Source organism: Stegostoma tigrinum, chromosome 9 (genome assembly GCF_030684315.1).
Source record: "Stegostoma tigrinum isolate sSteTig4 chromosome 9, sSteTig4.hap1, whole genome shotgun sequence".
NCBI lineage: Eukaryota > Metazoa > Chordata > Chondrichthyes > Orectolobiformes > Stegostomatidae > Stegostoma > Stegostoma tigrinum.
In genome coordinates, this window is record NC_081362.1 from 8,610,124 (window position 1) to 8,633,752 (window position 23,629).

Below are 23,629 nucleotides of genomic sequence, written 5' to 3' on the forward strand. Positions count from 1 at the left end.
GCGGTGATCATAGAATCCCGACAGTGTGGAAACAGGCCCTTTGGCCCAACAATTCCACACCAAACCTCAGCGCACCACACCCAGACCTGCTCCCTTGTAACCCACCTAATCCTCACACCCCGAACATACCGCCTATAATTATGTTACAATAATGGTACATAATTAATTCTTTGGTTTTTTTTAAAAATCTACTTGATAGATTCCAAACATGGGAAGTAAAACTTTTCTCTTCATCTTTTTCACACTGAACATCAGTTTCTGAGATGAGTACTTTTAAATCATAAAATGAGTTATTATTCTGTACTATTTTTGTGAAATTAAGTCTGTGCCTTGCATTGTATTAATGAGGACTAAGTGTTGTGCACCATTAAACATTCTTTCTCCAACTTCCAATACTTCGGAGTTTCTAGCAGTTTAATACAACCGAGTGGTTGGCTCGGCCATTTTAGAGTTGATGACAATGCCGGGGGTCTGGAGTCACAGGCTGACCAGACAAGAAACAGATTTCCTTCCAAAAAGTGCACAAGTGAATAAAATGGGTTTTCACAATCATTGATTGGATGGATTCATGGATCACTGGAATCCTTTACTGGATTCACGGACACCATTGTAGTAGCTAGCATTCCAGGTTCACTAACTGAATTCAAATTTCACCATCTGCTATGATAGGATTCCAACATCATGACCTCAGAGTATTAGCTTGGGTCTCTGGATCACTAGACCGATAAACTTGACTAGAACACCAGTACAACACTCACCCACGCTGTTTTGACAACACCTTCCAAAGACACAACCCTTACCACCCAGAAGAACAACGGTCACAGATGCATGGGAACATCATGGACTGGCACGGTGGCTCAGTGGTTAGCACTGCAGCCTCACAGCACCAGGGATCCAGGTTCGATTCTAGCCTCAGGCGACTGTCTGCGTGGAGTTTGCACGTTCTCCCCGTGTCTGTGTGGGTTTCTTCAGGGTGTTCCGGTTTCCTCCACAGTCCGAAGACGTGCAGGCTAGGTGGATTGGCATTGCTAAATTGCCCGTAGTGTTCGGGGTGTGAGGATTAGGTGGGTTACAAGGGAGCAGGTCTGGGTGTGGTGCGCTGAGGTTTGGTGAGGAATTGTTGGGCCAAAGGGCCTGTTTCCACACTGTCGGGATTCTATGATCACCGCCTATCTACATTTCCCTTCCAAGCCCACACCACCAGGTCTTGGAACAGTATCACCATTCCTTCAGTGTCTCTGGGTCAAACTTGCGCAACTCTCTTCCTAACAATACTGTGCATGTATCTATGCCATAGGGACAACAGCGGCTCACCAACATCTTTCTCAAGGGCAAACAGGAATGGGCAATAAATGGTGATTTAGCCACAAACGTAGAGATTCCAGGAACAGATTTAAAAATATACAACTGGCATTGACACTGCACTCAGATTAGTAACACACATGCATACGCAGACACCATGAAGGTGAAATTGGTCATCAGTGATGCCGTCCACTTTGCATCCAACCCACTAAAGTCACTGAAGATCAATTTTACCTCCAACAGGCGCACTGCTAACTCTGCAAGTTTTAACACGAAGCTGGATCGTCAGAGTTACTGCATCCACACAAGCAAGCTTACCTTATGCATTATTAGATTTAACATTAGTCATTTGAACTGTCACTGCTGAATAAATCAGCAAGTCATGATGGGCATTGTAACAGCTAATCCCTTTCACTGAAACGGAACCACCATGAACTAATGCAACACCCTGCCTAAGTCAACAACTAGAATAGGTAAATCAACAGTTGAATTAGAATGTCACAAGAATTTGTAGCACAGGAATATGCTATTCAACTTAACAGGTTTGTGTTGCTGTTTAATGTTCCACCGGAGTCCTCTCCCACTTCTTTCAACCAAGCCAATCAATATTCCGAGGCATCTATTTCTGGGCCAGAAAATCTGAGTTCAAGTCCTATTTACCCCAGAGGTGGGTTTCAACAGCGTGATTGCAAACATCTTTTCCACTTCTTTCTCCTTCACATTTTGGTCAAATTTCCCTTAAATACATTTGGTTTCATTCCAGCGATGTGGAAATCACTGACGAGGCCAGCATTTATCATCCATCCCTAATTGCCCAGAGGGCATTGAGAGTCAACCACATTGCTGTGGGTCTGGAGTCACATGTAGGCTACACTGCATAAGGAAAGCAGATTTTCCTCCTTAAAAGCAATGAGCAAACAGATGTTTGTGGACAACAATTAACAATGCACACAATCACTTGTCAGCGAGCTTTGAACTCCAGATTTTATTTCTACTGAATTAAAGCATTACCACATGTCATGGTGGGACTTGAACCCATGGTCCTAGAGAACTTCCAGTGCTTCCAGGATTACTCAGCAGTAGCATTACCACTATACCACTGAGTGTTGATGTCCACAAAAATATGGATGTGTTTATACAAGCAAACATTCAGGTACACTACATAATCCTCATGGTATCAATTTCTACATTCTAATCACTCTGGCAAAATAGTTTATCCTTATTGGATCTATTCATAGTCAGAGGTCACACAACACCAGGCTACAGTCCAATAGGTTTACGTGAAATTGCAAGCTTTTGAAGTGCTACTCTTTTGTCACGTGAGGTGAAGAGAAACACCTAGGCACAGAATTTATAGGCAGAGCGATGAAAAGATCATACATATGGTGTGAGTGGAGAGTTGAATAATAAGTCTCTGCAGGTGATCAAAAGTGTCAGACGGTGTGAGTAAAGTGTCAACAGCTAAATAGCAAGTGAAAGGATGACCTACTATCAGATTAACTGAGGCAGAGAGAATTACAATAAATTAAAAATAAGGTGGTGCTGGAGACAAACCAAATGACTGGAATAACATGCTAGGTGTGAGAGTCTAACCAAAGTAACAAGCAATCCAAAACAACAAACTAATTTAGGTACAGAGATCATAAATTATCAAGGAGAGTGTCAAAACAGGGCAGTAAGGAAGATTTTACATACACAGAACAGTGTGGTGGGATTAGGTGTAGCATAACATGAACCCAAGATCACATTTGAGGCCGTCTTCATGGGTACGGAACTTGGCTATCAGTTTCTGCTTTTGTACCTCAAAGGCAGCCTTGGAAGATGCTTACCCGAAGACTGCAGGCTGAATGTCCTTGACCGCTGAAGTGGTCCCTGACTGGGAGGGAACATTCCTGTCTGGCGACTGTTGCATCGTCCATTTATTCTTGACTGTCTTCTATCTGTGACCATTATTCTGGTCTTTCTTGCAAGCAGAAACATCAACACCTCTACATTTACCTTATCACATCCTTTCAGTGTCTTGGAGATATCTCATTCCCCCTCTGTCTCTTCCAACACAAGCCTGCTTGATCTACTTTGGTTGGTTCTACCTCTCAGATTCAGGACCTTTCAAGTAAATCAATTTTTATCACTTCCATATACTTTTCACAAGGTGGAGACCAGAACCGATTCACAGTATCCCAAGCGTCATTTCACCAGGCTTCTGTGCAAGGTTAGCACAATGTCTGGGTTAATTTTAGCACCACACTCACGAGAACAATCTTTATTGTGGTGCTGAAGTACAAGTGAGAATTGAAGTTAGAGGCAGAGTGAAGAGCTCATCAAGCCGTTTAATCTTAACTTTAAGAGCAGCAATAGTGAATGGTGATATTTTTGCTTCTCAATTGTAGCCATTTCTGTGTCAGCAAGTAATTAAAAATGAGAAAACCATTTGACACATCTTAGCTCCTGGGTTATGAATACAGTGCATTAGTTACTGAAACATGATGATCTGTGTCCCTTGATCACTAATCTGGCATTGTCCAAATTCAATCTGAATAGAAACCTATCGGGAGACTTTATCCCAACAATCAGACCAAGCCTGAAAAACAAGGTTAGAAAAATTCATTGCTTCATGGGGTTCCTCATCCAGCATCAAGATTAACAGTTAAAGCAGCTCAATTTATCATGACATTTAAATCATGTTGACAACTAGGATCATTCTTTCTATACTCCTTATTTGATTCAGCATAGGTCTTAAATCCGTAAGCAGAACATCATGGGCTCTTCACTCTGCCTTTAAATCTTAATTCATTTGAACTTAAGAGCTGCATTCAACCAGAGACAGAGCAGAACTGAAAAACTGTAGACACATCCCATGAAATTAAGAAAAGGGGACAGGAACAGATCTAACAGCCTGCTGCGCCATTCAGTGCAAACTTTGGTCGTAGCTCCATTTTCCCACCCACTGTCCATTTCCCTGATTCCATGAAGGGCCAGAAATCTGTCACTCTCAGCCTTGTATATACTCAATGCCAACAGATCCACAACTCTGGGTCAAGAGTTTGCGAGTTTCAGAGACTTCTCATCCCTGTCCCAAACAGGTAGCCCCTTCATCCTGAGACTGGGCCCTTAGGTTCCTGACTCCTAAGTCAGGGGAAACATTCTCTCTCAATACTCTTCAAGCCTCTTCAGAATCTTCTAAGTTTCAGTGAGATCACCCGTTCTACCGTGCAGAGAGTATGGGCACAATTTTCTCAGCCTGTCATCGCAGGGACAAATCTAGTAAATGTTTCTTGCAGCGTTTCCATTGCAAGTCTATCCGCCTTTAGAGATGAGCAACAAAACTAAGATACAAGTATTCCAGACATGGTCTCATCAAAAACCTTTACAATAGTAGCAAAACCCGCTTGTTCCTGCAGTCCAACTTCATTGCAAATCAAATGCTTTATGTGCCTTCCTAACTGGTTACTGTACCTCAATGTTTGCTTGTATAAACACACCTATATTTTCCAAGACATCAGCACTTAGTGATTATGGTGGTAATAGACCTAGAACTACAGGCAAATGCTTTAGAAACATGGGTTCAAATCCCACCATGGTAGATGGTGAAGTTTTAATTGCAGACAAAATCTGGAATTCAAAGCTTGCCAACAGGTAACTGTGTAGCCATTGTCAATTAGAGATAGCAAGAACTGCCAATGCTGGAGTCAGTCAGAGATAACACAGCGTGGCGCTGGAGGAACACAGCAGGCCAGGCAGCATCAGAGGAGCAGGAAAGCTAACGTTTCGGGTCAGGACCCTTCTACAGTCAGGTCAGCTTTCCTGCTCCTCCTGTGCTGCCCAGCCTGCTGTGTTCCTCCAGCTCCACACTGTGTTAACTATAATCACTGTCAATTGTTGTCCAATGTCATGACCAGTGCACCACTGCAACAATTCACCCATGATTTTTGACAGCGCCAAAATCATAAGCCTTTTGAAAAAAATTTCTGCTTTGGTTCTTACTGCCAAAATGAATAGTGTCACATTTCCCCACCAGCATCTGCCACGTTTTTGCCCAGTCACTAAATTCGGCTTCGTCTGCTGGCAGCTTCGGTGTCCTCACAGTTTACATTCCCACCGAGCTTTGTGCTGTCAGCAAACTCAGATGCACTACTCTCAGAAATTGCTGGAAAAGCTCAGCAGGTGTGGCAGCGTCTGCAGGGAGAAATCAGAGCTAACATTCTGGGTCCAGTGGCCCTTCCTCGGAAAATTGCTTTTCCAGAAATTCTTGCTTTTGTTTCTGATTTGCAGCCTCCGCAGTTCCGGCAGTTTTTACATTACTCTCAGGCTCTCTGTCCATGTCACTCAAATAGAATGCAAATAGCTGAGGACTCATTTTGATGCTTGTCACAGCTTGCCAACTTAAAAAATGTCCCATTTTTGGCTATTCCTTGCTTCCTGACCGTCAACCAATGCTCTGTCCATTCGAAAATAGTTCATAGTCTGCTCTCAATGCAGTTTTAAAAAAAGCTGCAGTATGAAAGCAGAGAAAGTAGGACATTAAAGTGTCTTTTTTCAGTGCAATTCTTCAAATTCTGTGAGATAGTAATGTCATCTCTCTTATTTACAGACTCATTATGGATGCCTTCCCGATTTCCAACAACACTATCTTAAAATAAACTTTCCTACTTAAGTTTCCCTTATGGACAGAATCAGTACAGCTTAAGATTTACCTTTTTCCACTCTTGAACATTTTGACATATAGGAAAGTAAGATTGATACTTCTGGCTGGAATATGGAGCATTGCTTAGAGGTGTCATAAATTTGTCTTTCTACAAGTTCAAACTATATCCATTCAAATGATCTGCTGAGGTCAGCGTAGCAGCTGCCAGTCACCAAGACCCGATGGCTTTGAGATGTGCCTGATACAGTCAAGGCTACCCTGCTTTTCTATCCTTCATTGGTGAAGAGAGGCATTTTAGAGTGATGTTCCTGAATTGGAAATTCTCCAATTTTGACTCCCAACAACTGCCATTAACTTCCCGCTCAAGTTCATATGTTAGGAGATATTGTCGTTAGGCAGTAATGCCAATCTGTCAACCATCCTTCAGAATTTGGAATGACTTGGGTGGCCCGGATGACAGAGGAACCCAATTCTGGATCCAAAAGACTTTTCCCCACAGTGGAAACATGCTGTTATGGGGGAAAATGTGGGTTGGCTTTCTTCTCCTTCCTCTGCCGCCTCGGGGCTAAGTTCAGATGTGACTTGCTCCTCGATGGGTCAGAGGTGCTACGTCAAACAGTGGGCAGCATTTATCATCCAGTCAGTCGTGTCAATGCCTCTGTGCTTTCCGGTGACCTTGAGGGTATCGTTATACCGATTACTTTGGCTGCCCTTTGAGTTTTGGCCAACGGGGAGCTGAGAGAGGAGGATGGCTTTCAGGCATCCAGATGCAATGGCCAATCCATCAAATTTTGTTCTTCAGGAGCAGGGTTTCAACATAAGGCAGACGTTTCCCGCATTTCCCGCAACTCATCCCTCACACCCCCTGTCTGTAATAATAACCAAAACAGAATTCCCTCGTCCTCACGTACCACCCGAACAACCTCCAAATCCAATGCACCATCCTCCGACATTTCCACCATCTGCAATCTGGCCCCACTACCAAAGACATGTTTCCCTCCCCACCCTTATGTGCTTTCCAGAGAGACCACTCTCACCGTGACTCCCTCGCCCGCTCCAAACTCCCCATCAGCCTCACCACCCTCGGCACTTTTCCCTGCAACCGAAGCAAGTGTAACACTTAGCACTATTCCTCCCCGCTCACCGCCATCCCAGGCCCTAAGAAGACCTCCCACATCAAACAGATGTTCACCTGCACATCTGTTAATGTGCATACTGTATCCACTGTTCCCGTTGTGGCCTCCTCTACACTGGAGAAACCAAGTGGAGGCTTGGGGGTTGACTTGTGGAACACCCACGCTCAATTCGTAACAAACAACTGCACCTGCCAGTCACGAACCATTTAAACTCCGCTCCTCCCCACTCCTCGGATGACATGTCCATCCTGGGCCTCCTATATTGCCACAATGACACCACCAAAAGATGCGGGAACAGCATCTCATATTTCGTTTGGGAACCCTGCAGCCCAAGGGTATCAATGTGGGCCTCACAAGCTTCAGAATCTCCCCTCCCCCGACTACATCCCAAAACCAGCCCAGCTAGTCGCCGCCTCCCTAACCATTCCTTCCACCTCAAGCCCCACCCCAATCTACCCACCAACCTCATCCTGCCTCCTTGTCCTGTCCATCCTCCCTGGGCCGGCTTATCCCCTCCCTAACTCCCCACCTACATTCACCTTCACTGGCTCTAACCCCACCTCTTTGACCTGTGTCTCCTCTCCACCAACCATCTTCTATCCGCCTCTCCTCTCTCCCTATTTATTTCAGAATCCCCTTCCCCTCCCCCACTTCTGAAGAAGGGTCTCGACCGGAAACATCAGCCTTCCTGCTCGGCCTGTTGTGTTCATCCGGCTCGACACCCTGTTATCTCAGATTCTCCAGCATCGGCTGTTCCTACTATCGCTATTGGAATAGCGGCTCATTTCTATGCTGTAAATTGTATGTGAATGCATTTTCCTCGCTACCATCAGTTCTGAGGCAGGGTCAGCCAACCCAAAACATTAACTCTGATTTTTCTTCACAGATGCTGCTGAGCTTTTCCAGCAACTTCTGTTTTTGCTCATGAGTCTACGAAGCCTATTGTGAATGGGTAGAAAGGACGCTTCATGTACAAGTTAGCTCTTAAACTGTAAAACACCTAGACTTGTTTTGCCATGTGCAGTACCTTTGGCAATATTTCTGATCACGTGAATAAAAATCTGTGGCACTCTTTTTCAAGGCCAATCAATTATACACATTACAGGAAGTCTGCATTGAAATTTCCACTCAATATTGTTTGCTTCGTCAGCTCCAAGACCTGAAACTAAAGCATTGATGGGCCCTCAGCTGTACAAGAGTAAGATTTTTTAAAAAGTTCCATTTATTAACTTCCAAACCATTTCAAAGTCAGCAGTGACTTCCAAGTGCCAAGTGGCACCACAGGCAGTAAGTGACAGCCATGATTAAAATGGAGGTTGGCTTTGGATGCTGACGAATACTTGGATGGTCAAAAGCATACAAAGTACAACAGGGAATATTAGACTCCAGAACCACATTGGGTGTGCCTGCCTTACAGCCAATAAGCACACCTAGAATCACACAATCCCCACAGGCCATGCAGCCCACACTGACTGCCTGAAGAGCATCCACCCAAATGCACCCTATAACCCTGCATTCCCCATGGCTAACCCACCCAACCTGCACATCCCTGGACACGATGGAGCAATTTAGCATGGCCAAACCACCCTAATCCTGCACATCTTTGGACTGTGGGAGAAAACCGGAGGGAACCAGAGCACCCAGCGGAAACCCACGCAGACACAGGGAGCATGCACAAACTCCACACAGACTGTCAGATGAGGGTGGAATCAAACCCTGGGTCCTCAGCACTGGAAGGCAACAGTGCTAACCACTGAGTCACTGTGCGGCCCTTGGCTGACCTTGGTGCTCCAAGTTGCCCAGATTAGGGTGGGCACGCACTCTGGACGGAAAGGCAGCATGTTGCATGTACACTGCACGCTGACCTCTTGGAGAAGGAGCCCTCAAGTGCTGCGGTAACATCTCACCTTGTGTACATTACAGGGCTGGCTCTCCCAACCAAGGGCAGGCTGCAAGGAGCACTGAACCACTTGGCTGGAAAGTCTACTTCATTTCTCCACAATTGGTTTCTCTTACTTTGTTCACACACGTCTATTCTTCCAATCTTGAACATATCACCAATGCGTGCGGACGCACGGTGAACATTTCCAAAGGCAAAATGTCTTTAAGCAGCAATGTTCTTCTAAATATTCTGCACTTTGTGACTTCCTGCATTCCACCCCCTCCTCATTAAGTTCAGCCCTCAGTGGAGGGAGATTAGGAAAATAAAGTGCTGCGGAAAAATTCCAAGCGGTCAGATCTTTTGTTTCAATTCACACAACTCAGCCCTCCTGGACTGAGTTGCTCCAGGACCCAGCACAAAGCCCCAGCTTGTTCTATTTACCTTGATGTGTTACCGAAAGATGAGAACTTTCAGGCTTTCCATTCTAGCTTTGGACAAAAGGCTATTGAGTTTTTCCCCAAAAAACCATCTAGCTGTGAATTAAAAAGTAGATTTCCAAACAGTTTCCAATTGGCAACTGAAGCTTTAAATGATTTTTAAAAAACTGCATTTCTGTCAATGTCTCCTGTATCTTACAACAGTCAGCATAGATCAAAGACGGAGGAACAAGAGAGAGGAACATGAGAACAATCGAGTCAGAAAGATGGGGAGTGAGAAAGAGGAGACGAAAAGAGAGAGGCAAAGAGAAAGAGAGACAGATAGAGATAGAAAGAGCTAGTGACAAGGGAGAGAGTGGGGCAAGGGAGAGAGAGAGAGAAAGAGAAGCAGACAACTGAGACAGGAAGATGCAGAAATACAGAGACACAGGAGACAGATGGGGGTCGAAAAGGAGGGAGAGGGAAAGGTGAGAGAAACAGACAGAAAACCAGGAGAAAGAGAGAGAGAGAGAGAGAGAGAGGCAGGAGAGAAAGATCGATGACAGACTGACCAGGAGATTGAGATTGAGGACGGAAGAGAGGGAGATGGGGTGTGGGGGGGAAGAGAGGGGGAGAGAGAGAGAGAGAGAGAGAGAGAGAGAGAGAGAGAGAGAACATAAACTGACAGCAAGAGAGGCAGAGAGAGGGCATCGAAACAAGGAAGAGATGGAGACAAGGGAGAGAGACAGACAGGAGCTAAAGAGACAGAGAAAGACAATAAAAGAGAGATGGAGAGAGAGAGAGAGAGAGAGAGAGAGAGAGAGAGAGAAGGGGGGATGGAGAGAAAGCAAGGGACAAAGAGGCAGAGATAGGAGAGAAAGTGTAAGAAGGAAACAGTGGGTAACATGATAATCTGATCCCCATCACTGTGGAATTAGGTCACATTGCAGACACAACTCATTCTGCAATCTGGTCCCTGTGACTGCGGAAGCAGATCTGCTGGAGTAGCGGGTGCAGTAAGGGGTGGTCAGAGATGAACACATCTTTGAATCATCTCTCATTAATCCCCGGTCACACTTTAGGCTACAATTCCTTAGATGTTAACAGTTCATCCTATATGGAAGAAGGCAAATTCCTCTCTGAAACTGAATATTCAAATATGCTCAGGCACTTTGGTTAGTTTAATTTCAATACACATCTCTAATTTTTGCTGACCAACACTTTTACACTTGCTAGCATCCTTCTAACATGAAACAAATGCACACCTCGGACATTTGGCTAACAGAAACACCAGGCTGAGATCGCACGCACCTGACTAACAGTAAGTGAAATGGAAACCCCTTTTCTGCTGACACTGTGCCTTTAAGAAACCTGTTCTGCCCTGGTTCTCTTGCAGAGGGGTTTTGCAACAGTGGTGTTGAGGTGTGTCCTCCCAGCAGGCAGTTTGTAAACAGCTCTGGATTTCTCCCTGGGTGTTTTTTTTAAGACTAAGACAAAAGAATCACGAGTGGACACAGTCAGGGCTCACACAGACCCTGAGGACTCTGATTTTGCACTCAACTGTTATTTTCTGTTGGTCAGCTGCCAGAGTGGAGTGGAGCACTCTCTGCTGCTAGATTCAACACTTTGAGATTTCTTCTTGGAAATCAAAAGGGGAAGGTTGTTTCTTTCAATGCCTCTTCCTATTGGACTAGAGAGAGACAGCGCTTGAGACTGCTAACTATTGTGATGGATTGCAATTTACCAAAGGGTGTGTTCATGGAATGCTGCCTATATTAGAACAGTTGATGAATAATAGTTAGATAATACAATGTCTTAAGTGTGTCAATAGCATAAAGTTAAACAAACTTTTCGTTTTGTTACATTTTAATTGAATTGTAAGAATAAAGTGTCTTTTCATGAAAGCTTGGTGATGGACCAATCAAATCATGTCCAGAACACATTTACCTCTAAAATAAAATAAAAGTTGGAGTCTGGGCTATCTCCCCAATATATTCTGAGGGAGGCTGGTCTGGTTCCTAGCATTTTGCATGACAGAACAATTGTATTGCCTGGGCACTCGTGGCATCTCCTCAGAAGCCAACAATGCCTGGCACATGACAGTGGCCAGGATGAACTATGCAAACACAGGACATAAGGAGGTGGAAGCCATTCGGCCCTTCAAGTCTGTTCTGCAATTCAATACTTGCAGGATCTGGGAACAGGTGCACAAGAAGGCAGTACGCTTCAAAGAAAAAACAGGAACCATAACGCCATCCGAATGTCCTTGTGTGAGGCAAGGGGAGGTGGGCATCTGTTTCCTAATCAACATCTCCTGGTGCTCAGACTTGGTGACCCTGGAGAGTTACTGCTCCCCAGACCTAGAATATCTTACGGTGAAATGCCCTTTCCTATTAGCTGGCCAGGCAAGTTCACCGCCACCATCCTGATAGCTGTCAACATTAGGCTACATGCAGAAGTGAGGAATGATCTGGATGAAATTTACACTGCTACAAATGCCCTGTCGGTGAAACTCTCCAAGCCTCATTCATCGCGGCCGGTGACTTCGACGAGGCAAACTTCAAGAGGATCCTGCCAAAACATCATCAACATGTCTTCTGCCCCAGAGGACTGAACATTCTCGACCACTGCTACACAACCAAAGATGTCTACTGCTCCACAGTCCATCCACACATTGGAAAATCAGATCTCAATGCTTTGTCCCTTCTCCCGGCTCACAAGCAGAAGTTGAGATGTGAGGACCCAGCATGCAAAGTAGAACAATGCTAGTCTGTGGCAGTGGAACAGCAACTCTGGGACAGCTTGAAATGGACCACATTCAAGAATTCAGTGGACAACCTAGATGAGTATGTCACCACCCTCATGGACTTCATTAGCAACTACATGCCGAAACAGTCAGTCAGCTGCACATTCCCTAACCAGAAACTTTGGATGAACTGGAAAATCCATTGTCTATTGAAGGCCAGGCATGTGGCCTTCAAGTCAGACGACCCAGACCTGTACAGAAATTCCTGTTAAGACCTCCGCAATGCCACTAGAGATGTCAAGAGGCAGTCCCAGGCCAAATTGAAGGCCCAGCCCAACCAAATGGGCACCTGCCGTCTGTGGCGAGGCCCACACGACATAACGGGATACGAAACAAAGCAGAAGAGAATAGCAGACAAAAACACAACTGTCCCTGACACGCTCGACACTTTCTGTGCTCAGTTCGAACGGAATGCCAGTGGTATGGTGTCACCAGCCCCAACAGCTCTGGGTGCCTCTCTCCCTCCATAGAATATCGAATCGGTCTTCCTGGGAGACAGCCCAGAGAAAGCGACGAGCACGGATAAAATCTCCGGCCAAGCACTCAGATCCTGCGTGGACCAGCTGGTGGGAGTGGTCACTGACAACTTTAATCTTTCTTTGCTACAATCTGAAGCCACTGCCTGCTTCATCATGCTGGTACCAAAGAAAAACCATGCAGCCTACCTCGATGACTACCACCCAGTGGCTCTGACCACCATAATTATGAAGTGCTTTGAGAAGTTAGTCATGGCCCACATCAACTCTAGCCTCCCAGCCAGCCTCGATTCCTTGCAATTTCCCCACCGTTGCAACAGGTCCATGGTAGATGTTATTTCCTTAGCCGGGCACTCATCCCTGGACCATCCAGATAAGAAGGATACCTAAGCCAGGTTTCGACTTACCAACAACAGCTCCACCTTCAACACTATAAATCCAAACAAACTAATCTCAAAACTCCAAGGCCTGGGTCTCAGCTCTGCCCTCTGCAACTCAGCTTCCTGTCCCACAGACTGTAATCAGTGAAGTAGGACAAAATCATCTCCTCCATGATAACCCTCAGCACCAGTGCCCTCTGAGGATGTGTATTCAGACCCCTAATGTACTCCCCATATACTCACGACTATGTGGCCAAATTTCATCCGAACACCATTGACAGAATGCAAACTATCTGCTTTTTGCTCCATTATTTTGTCTAATATGACTTCTCTCATGATGGTGACAGTACTTAATTCCTCCCGCACATTCCTTAGTATAAATGAAGTGTTTGAAGTTCTTTCACCATAAAGACTGATGCAAAATATCTGTTTAATTCCTCTGCCATTTCCTTGCTCCTTAAACCAGCTCATGCTCATTTTCTAACGGGTCTACATCCACTTTGACCTCTTTCTTTTTAGGTGTTTAAAGCAGCTGATATTGTCAGATGTTAATATTCCTCGCTAATTTTCTCTCGTAGTTTATTTTCTGTATTTATCACCTTTTGAGTCCTCCGTTGCTGGTTTCTGTGTTTATACCACTGTCCACGGTTTTCACTGACTTTGACCTCATTATGCGTTTTCTCTTTTAATACTTTCCTTAATTTACATGGTTAGCCATTGCTGGTTTATCCTTCTCTTAGATTCGTCCCTCCTTAGTGCAATTTGTTTGCTGAGAGACACAATTTATCTCCTTAAATGTCTGTCACTGCTTAATCTGTCAATCCTGCTGATCTATCCGCCCATTTCAGTTTAGCTAATTCTATCCTTATTTCACTTTAATCCCCTTTATTTAAGTTAATCACAGTTTCTCACTCTCAAGCTTAATACTAAATTTGCTATCATGTTATGATCACTACTTCTTAGGGGATCTTTAACTCAGAGGTCATTTATTAGACCTGCCTCATTTCCCATTACCAGATCCAAGATAAGCCTGGTCCCTGGTTGACCCCATGATATACTGCTCTCAGAAATTATCCTTATTGCAATCTATGAATTCTTGCAGGCATGAAAAGTATGACAAAAATGCAATTCATTATTTCTCTGTTTCTCACAACAATTTCCAATCACTAGTGTAATAAGTGCATAGCTCAACAAAGGCAGGGACATGAACTTGATGAGGGAACACCAGGCCAGACAAGACTATCCTGGAGAGCTTCAACTGTTGCTAGCGGTCCTTTGTACTTGGAGGAATGAAACAGCATGGTAACACTGGGCACTGATGCTGGGGTTCCTGGTGCTGATGTGTGGAGAAAGCGTCATAAGATGCACATCAGACAATGTGCTAGCTACCTACTTCATATGCATGAGTTGTACATGAACAAAAACACCTGAGATCAGAACAAGCTACGGGGATATAGTTTCCGATTGGCCACAAAGTTGCCCTGCAGTGACAATGTTAGCTCCATGCTGCAATTCTAGTACACAAGTATTTAAAACAAAAGACAAATTTCCCTGAGTTTTGGTAACTAAGTGTGCTCAAACCTGAAAAATACAGTTTGTGACCGAATGATAATGGGCCACAATTCTGTTTTTGAAAAGTGTTGATCAATCCTTACTATTGCCATTTAAAGACTGGGGGCCATTTTCATTTACCAATAGTAAGGTATTAGAAATGAGCTTCACAAGGAAGACGTATTAGAAATGAGGTTCACAAGGAAGACGTATTAGAAATGAGGTTCACAAGGAAGAGGTATTCGAAATCCTACAGAGGGTGAAGATAGATAAGTCCCCTGGGCCAGATGGGATTTATCCTGGAATCCTCCGGGAAGCCAGGGAGGAGATTGCCGAGCCTTTGGCATTGATCTTTAACTCGTCGTTGTCTACAGGAATAGTGCCAGACGACTGGAGGATAGCAAATGTGGTTCCCTTGTTCAAGAAGGGGAGTAGAGACAACACTGGTAATTACAGACCAGTGGGCCTTACCTCAGTTGTTGGTAAAGTGCTGGAAAAGGTTATAAGGGATAGGATTCATAATCATCTAGAAAAGAATAAATTGATTAGGGATAGTCAGCACGGTCTTGTGAAGGGAAGGTTGTGCCTCACAAACCTTATTGAGTTCTTTGAGAAAGTGACCAAACAGGTGGATGAGAGTAAACCGGTTGATGTGGTGTATATGGATTTCAGCAAGGCGTTCGATAAGGTTCCCCACAGTAGGCTATTGTACAAAATGCGGAGGAATGGGATTGTGGGAGATATAGCAGTTTGGATCGGAAATTGGCTTGCTGAAAGAAGACAGAGGGTAGTGGTTGATGGGAAATGTTCATCCTGGAGACCAGTTACTAGCGGTGTACTGCAAGGGTCAGTGTTGGGTCCACTGTTGTTTGTCATTTTTATAAATGACCTGGATAAGGGCATAGAAGGATGGATTAGTGAATTTGCAGACAACACTAAGGTTGGTGGAGTTGTGGATAGTGATGAAGGATGCTTTAGGTTGCAGAGAGACATTGATAAGCTGCAAAGCTGGGTTGAGAGGTGGCAAATGGAGTTTAATGCAGACAAGTGTGAGGTGATGCACTTTGGTAGGAGTAACCGGAAGGCAAAGTACTGGGCTAATGGTAAGATTCTTGGTAGTGTAGATGAGCAGAGAGATCTCGGTGTCCATGTACACAGATCCTTGAAAGTTGCCACCCAGGTTGACAGGGCTGTTAAGAAGGCAGACAGTGTTTTAGCTTTTATTAATAGAGGGATCGAGTTCTGGAACCAAGAGGTTATGGTGAAGCTGTACAAAACTCTGGTGCAGCTGCACTTGGAGTATTGTGTACAGTTCTGGTCACCGCATTATAAGAAGGATGTGGAAGCTTTGGAAAGGGTGCAGAGGAGATTTACTAGGATGTTGCCTGGTATGGAGGGAAGGTCTTACGAGGAAAGGCTGAGGGACTTGAGGCTGTTTTCATTAGAGAGAAGAAGGTTGAGAGGTGACTTAATTGAAACATATAAGATAATCAGAGAGTTAGATAGGGTGGATAGGGAGAGCCTTTTTCCTAGGATGGTGACAGCGAGGACAAGGGGGCATAGCTTTAAATTGAGGGATGAAAGATATAGGACAGATGCCAGAGGTGGTTTCATCACTCAAAGAGTAGTAAGGGAATGGAACCCTTTGCCTGCAACGGTAGTAGATTCGCCAACTTTAGGTACATTTAAGTCGTCATTGGATAAGCATATGGACGTACATGGAATAGTGTAGGTTGGATGGGCTTGAGATCGGTATGACAGGTCGGCACAACATCGAGGGCCTGTACTGAGCTGTAATGTTCTATGTTCTACGTTCTATAAACGTACCTTCTGATGTAAAGTGATGTCTTCCAAAGAAGGGTCACTTTCAATCTGAAAAGTTAACCCTGTTTCTGCCTTCAAAGGGGTAGACAAACCTGTGCATTCCTCCAGCATTTTATGTTTTTATTTCAGATCTACCTTCTTCACCTTTTCCCTCCTTCAAATCAACCACATAATGGACATTTACTTGATTGGCTAACCACCATGGTACATGAAGCTTTCTCCTCACCAGCTCCTCAAGCTCATTTCAATAATTAAAGACACTCTCTTTGGAGATCCTGGAAATGCTTCACATGCTGTCAGCATTTGAGTGACCTAATGATAATGAGCCACAATTCTGTTTTTGAAAAGTGTTGATCAATCCTTATTATTGGTAAATGAAAATGGCCCCCAGTCTTTAAATGGCATTAAAAATAAATAGCAAAATATAGCAAATAACTAATTAAATATTGTCTTCAAAACATACGAATGAAACAAGGTGCGGTACGGGAGGAAGTTCTGTACAAATCATTTGTTCTTCGCCTCCTGCGCATGGAACTTCATTTAAGCCCATTGAAACAGTCTGAGTGCAGGAGTTGAGGGATGCCATTCGGGTGGTCCAAGAACGGCTCTAGAGTTCATCAAAAAAGATCCCAGCAATGAACCTTCACAGCAGACTGACTGTCAAGTTACAAGCACTTCTCCATGACTCTATGGTCAGGAAAACCGTACAATTCCAGCAAAGAATACAAAAGTCATATCAGGACAATCTTCATCTATTTTACATGTAACCTTGTGCAGAATGTACAGCATAAATATTATATGTCAATATTTTCAAGGCAGAGGTAGATAAATCCTTGATTACCAAGGGGATGAATGTTAGCATGGCTAACATCAAGTCCACACTGACCTGCCATACAGCATCCTACCCAGACCCACCCCACTACCCTGACCCTGCATTACCCACGGCTAATCCACCTAGCCTGTACATCCCTGGATACTATGGGCAACTTATAGTTATAGAGATGTGCTGCATGGAGAGGACCTTTTGGTCCAACACACCCATGCCAACCACGTATCCAAAATTAATCTGGTCCTATTTACCAGTAATTGGCCCAAATCCGTCTAAACTCTTCCTATTCATGTACCCATCCTGTCCACCTAACTTGCACATCTATGGACTGTGGGAGGAAAACAGAGCACCCAGAGGAAATGCATGCAGACACAGGGAGAATGTGTAAACTCCACACAGACAGCTGCACAAGACTGGGATCAAACCCAGGTCCCTGTGAGGCAGCACTTCTAACCACTGTGTCACCATGCTGTGCCATGGATGGGAAGAAAAGCAGATCTACAGGGGACAAATACGGAATATACATAAATGCACTTCCAAGCTGCAAACTATTTCCTAAAGCAAACAGTTCAGCAAGTCAGAACGTACCCTTAAAGCATCATTTGATTTACATTGAAGCAATGTAACTGCTTCTGCAACAACTGCTACAGTTGAACCTGTTAATTCAAAACATGTTAAAAATCTGGAATGAATCACTTTATTTAAAGACCTGTTTAGACTTAAGCTTGGGGCAGATGATAAACTTGTCGGACAGGCAGAATCTCTCATTTTTCAAACTGCACTGGGATTGGAAATCTACACCTGCCTAGTTCTAGAGAAAGGACAATTCACCACAGTTGAGCTATGTCCTTTATGCTACATGTTTAGAAAGTTTTAATGGCTGAAGTGGTGCAGGAGATGGAAGCAATAGCACATTCACAAACATAGATCTAACGCAAAATGGCTGATAACTTACCAGTTCCAAATTACTTTTTCATTCTCGTTGCAAAGAAATGTCTTCTTTCCCTGGGAGTAAGGAAAGCAATGCTTTTAGCTATGAAAACACAAAGTCATCCCATCAAATCAACCGCTTCCAAAAAATCTCACACAAATAAAGGATGCCAGATTTGACAGAAACTAAGACAACGTAGTTTCCTTCTATCCCTGTAAGAGCTCCTGCCAACCAAAACACAGATCCCAAATTCCACAGAATGTGCCTTTCCAATGACAACATGACCCGAGTCACCTCTGCAGTAAGATAAAACATTTATTAAAGACTTGCTATGCATTGTTGCCCGCACACTGAAGCTTCACTTTCAGATTCTGTATTAAACTTGCAGAAATGAACACACTTCTGGGACGGGGCAGGACTTTTAGTGGGGACCTGAAGAGCAACTTTCGCAGATGACTGGGACTCGCGGCCTGAAATTGTGATAAAGGCTGGAATCATTGCAACATTTCAGAAATATTCCAATGAAATGCCACAGCACACAAGGGTATGGCCCAAGTGCCAAGAAATGGGATTACAGCAGATGCTGCTTGATGATCAGTGCACATTCAATGGGCTGAAGGATCTCTCTCCATGCTTTAAAACCCTATGACTCTATCAAGCATTGACTAAATACTTATCCTGGCTTGTTCTCCACACACTGGAGCTTCACTGACAGATAAAAATGTACAGTCATACAAATATATAGCACGGAAACAGACCCTTCAGTCCAAATCGCCCATGCCAACCAGATATCTGAAATTAACTTAAGCCCATTTGCCAGCATTTGGACCCTATCCCTCTAAGCCCTTCCTATTCATATACCCATCCAGATACCTTTTAAGTGTTACAATTGTACCAGCCTCCACACTTCCTCTGGCCATTCATTCCATATATGTCCCAAGTGAAAAAAGTTACCCCTTAGATCTCTTTTAAGTCTTTCCCCTCTCAACTTAAACCTATTTTCTTTTGGTTTGTATTCCTCTATTCTGGGGAAAAAAGATGATCTTGGCTGTTCACCCTATCCAAGCCCCTCATGATTTTATAAACTTCTATAAGGTCACCCCTCAGTCTCTGATGCTCTAGCAAAACTAGCTCCCATCTATTCAGCCTCTCCCTAAAGCTCAAACCCAACATCCCCAAACCCTGGTAACATCCTTATAAATCTTCTCGCACCCTTTCAAGTTTAACATCTCTCCTATAGCAGGGAAACCAGAATTGAATAGTATTCCAAAAGTGGCTGAACCAACATCCTGTACAGTCACAGCGTCAACTCCCAGCTTCTATACTGAATACACTGACCAATGAAGGCAAGCATACCAAAGGCCTTCTTCATTCCCCTATCTACCGCAGCTCTAATTTCAAGAAACTATGAACCTGCACCTGTACCCAAAGGTCCCTGTATTGATAGATTTCTGATGCGGGGAAGGCAGGGTTAAAGGCAGTCAATCTTTGATCGGTGGTGATCAGAGTGAGTAGCCGGGAAATATCGATGGGCTGATTGGTCGACAGCTGTTCCTAAGCTCCTTCCAAAACAGTTGGTCCTATAGCTAGAAGGGCCCTTGAAAGTTTCATTTTGAAGCTGAATTGCAATAAAAGGATTGGAATGGGGGGGGGGTGGCAGTGGGGGTGACTGAAACTGGAACATCTAAAACCAGGCACTCATTGCAATTACACAACAGCGCTATTTATCAAATCAGAAAGTATACATCAAGATATGGACACCTGGTACCTTCTGGCTGTCAAGTGATACACTGCAAGTGAAAGGATCATGCCTCAGTTTACCAATGCAGATTTTAAACAATCCCTTGAAAAATGCTGAATATACAGTGACAGCATTATTAGCACCGGTTTCAATCAGGAACACCTTCACTTGCAGTGATTACAAAATTCTAAAATAGCATTTCCGACCGTCACTATAAAACCAAGAAACAATCTCAGCCAAAAATACCTTCTGCAAGTGAAATTACAAAAGTAAATGACGCAAGTAATTTTAATGCATTGAATTTTTATGTCAGCTATTAACGGAAAGAAAAGCCAGCAAGTGGAGTACTTAAAACAAATATTGGAGCAGATTGCGGTTTGTAAACAAGCAAGCTTCCCTTTCATGCTATTTTTTCCCAGTGTTATCTGGACGCAGTTTCTTTGAAGGCCGATTTGCTTAATTTGATTATGAATACATTGTTTCAACTATAATGTAATTGACTATAAATAAGCAAAGTTGCAGATGTAGAGTCCGATAGGTACCAATAATAATGTCACAAGTTGAAAACATAGTGATTAGTCTGCCCTTTTATTCATTGCAGACAGGTTTGAAGGATACAGCAAAAGATTTAGACAAATGAACATGGGATTCAATGCGATCTATTTGTGGTGTGAACCCTCCTTTCCTGCCTGCTTTCTGCACAATCCTGAATTCCCTGGGTCTATCAAAATTCTACCTAATTAGATGACACAGCTTCTGTTACTTTCTGGGGAGTTCCACTGGACTAATGACCCTCTTCAATGGTGTGACCGTTTGATCTTAATATACATTGTGCCTGATATTACCTCTCTCACTGACACCTGTAGGAGTAAGACTCTGAAAGCACGTGTTTTCAAATAAACGGTTAAACCTGGTGTCGTGTGACTTCTGCCTCCGAGGCTAGACTGTGCCTAAAAACCGTGTCCAAAAACAGAGAGGCATCTAATTCTTAAACCGCGCCGCCCCGACTCAGGTTTCCCCCGCAACAGGAAACGACAAGGATAGGCAAAAAAAATCATAACGGCGTTCCCTCTTATTGGGTAAGTCTGTTTCAGCAATTACACTCCCAATGTAGCAATCACAATAAAAACGGAAAGAACCGCCGATGCTGCAAATCAGGAACACAAAACTGAAATTGCTGGAAAAGCTCAGCAGGTCTGGCAGCATCTGTGAAGGCAAAAAAAAAATCAGTTAACGTCTCGGGTCCGGTGACCCTTCCTCAGCACTTCTGTTCTTGTTCCTGACAATTACATTTCACACTGCACAAGGAAGCAGCATCCTCGAAAGGGGACTCAACTCTGAACAGTTGCTTTCCAGGTCAATGGACAGCGGGTTAGAACAACATTCCACCCACCCCAACCCACCCACAGATGCGTTACAAAGGATTGTGGATTCCTCAATTTGGCGTCGCTGGGGGGAAGAAAAGGCAAGAGGCAGGCAGAGAGGGGCAGCAGATGAGGGACGGGGGAGACGTGTGCGGAGAACGGGAGAGAAAGGAGAGTATGCAGCAGAAAGGGGGAGCACAAGCCCAGCTGGAGGACGGGGGGGGGGGGGGGGCGTATGAGGAGGGGGAGTGGGGACCAGTGCGTGCAGGAGGAGGCAGTGTGCATAAGAGATACTGGGAGAGGATTTCGGAGGAGACCCCCCTCGGGGGAAGATCTAAAGGACAGTGGGGGCATGCAGCCACAGCCGCACAGCAGATGCGGGGCGAGACATGCATCCGACACAGAAAGCGAGACATAGCGGGAGGGAGTGATGAACGGGGGTGGAGGAGAGAGGGAGTGAGTAATGCCGGGGCTGAGAGTGCAAGGAGAGAGGGAGACAGGAATGGTGAGGGGGGACAGAGGGAGCGAGGAATGAGGGGGGAGAGGGCATGAGGAATGGGTGAGAGAGGGTTTGAGGAATGGGGGAGAGAGGGCTTGAGGGAGTGCGGAATGGGGGAAGATGGGGGAGTGAGGAATTGGGGGAGGGGGAGTGAGGAATAAGGGAGACACAGCAATTAAAGAGCAGCGGGAAAAGATAGGATGAGTAATAAGCTGAGGGGTGAGGGAGATTGGAGAGAGACAGCAATAGAGAATGTTGTGTGTCAAGTTTAAATTTATCTAAATGAATTACAATAAACAGCAATAAACTTAGAATAAATGCTGTTATAATTGGGTGCTGTTCCCTAAAACATGCCACAAATATTACTATCAGAGGGCTTCATGGCATTTACATTGTCACACAGACTTTTTTTGTCATGAGGAAATACAGCATGTGAGGTTCACAGAACTTTATGTTTTTTTTTAAACTCCAACATTCATATTTGACTTAAATAGTTCCAAAATAATCTGCATGCACATTCAGTCCATTCAGAGGCATGGCACATTGTAACTAGCTGACTGCAATCTTTAACTATGAATGGATCTTCCCTTAAATTTAGGCCCAAAATTTGCAGGTTGAAATTGATTTTTCAAAATAAAATTTCCATCGGGGATGAGCTTGGTAATATTTACATAATTGTGTTTACTTGCTTCATTGTTAACAGTTTTGTCTCACGTGGAGTGTTGACTCGAATGAAAACTTCAAAATATTTTCTCAAATTATTAGAGTTGCCAGCTGTTTCGATTAGCTCTTGAAAATTATAAATAGTTCACACAAAAGAAAATAAAACATAACAGACATTATTACAGTGTCTCGTCCCAATAAGAAGAGTACAGCCTTCACTGTGCTAGGTTCATTTTCAGTCAGAAACTCCATTTTGCTGCATGTTTAGAAGGTAATGCCTGAAAATGAAAGGGTGATATGACCAAAATTCAGTAACTTGAGACACTTTCAATTATTAGGAAAGGTTTTCCCATTTAATAAATCCATCTTTTTTTTTAAGGTGCTTATTCCAGGACTCCTTTAAGTCACGGAGGAGAACTAGAATACAGAAAATGAAACTTCATTGTGGACAATCCTAGCCTATCTTGAACATGAACAATTGCTTCTTGAAAATTGAACAGTTACAAAAACAGCTCTGCATCAACGTTGGCCTAAAAATGTAACCACTATACTGACTGAACAATGAGAACCCTTGCTTTCAATGGAAGCGACACTGGAAATACAATCAGTTACAGAAACACCTAAGAAAAGAAATGAGCAATGAGGAATTCAAATTCAGCAAAGACATACAAACATTTAGAATAGGAGCAAAAGCAGACCATTCAGCCCATGAAGTCTGATTCACCATTCCAAAAAATCACAGCTGATCTGTTTGTGTTTTGAATTCCATATTTCACCAGAATCAATTTCTGCCTTGAAAATATTCAACGATTCCACTTCTGAGGCAGAGATCCGAACCCACCACCATTTCATGTCCACATAATGGAGACCATTCAGGACCGTTTACACTTCAAGTCACATCTCACTTGTCTAAACTGTACTGGATCCAAGCCCAGTCTATCCAACCCATCCTCATAAGACTATCCATACATTCCGGGTATTAATCTGGAAATAGTCTTCCACTGGAGGCAGGTCAGAGAAAGTTCAGTAAAAGATGATCACCAGTAGAAAGGGTTATCTTAGGAGCAAAGGTTAAACATGTTGGGACTTTACTCATTGCAATTTAGAAGAATTAGAAGTGATCCCTTTGAAAGTGTGACACAACACCTGAGGAAGGAGCTGAGCCCCGAAAGCTTAGTTTTTTC

The 23,629-nt window shown here is 43.9% G+C and overlaps 1 protein-coding gene across 16 annotated transcripts in view; it reads right to left on the reverse strand.

The window, feature by feature from the left end:
* LOC125455166 (1-phosphatidylinositol 4,5-bisphosphate phosphodiesterase beta-4) overlaps positions 1 to 23,629 on the reverse strand; it is a 477,523-nt gene that overhangs the window by 450,460 nt on the left and 3,434 nt on the right. For 15 of the 16 annotated variants that reach the window (XM_048536853.2, XM_048536856.2, XM_048536849.2 and 12 more), the window contains exon 2: positions 18,203 to 18,252. The gene's annotated coding sequence lies outside the window, so the exon portion shown is untranslated. Of the gene's footprint in view, positions 1 to 16,881; positions 16,901 to 18,202; positions 18,253 to 23,629 lie in introns of those variants that run through there. The other variant, XM_048536852.1, reaches the window with a different exon arrangement.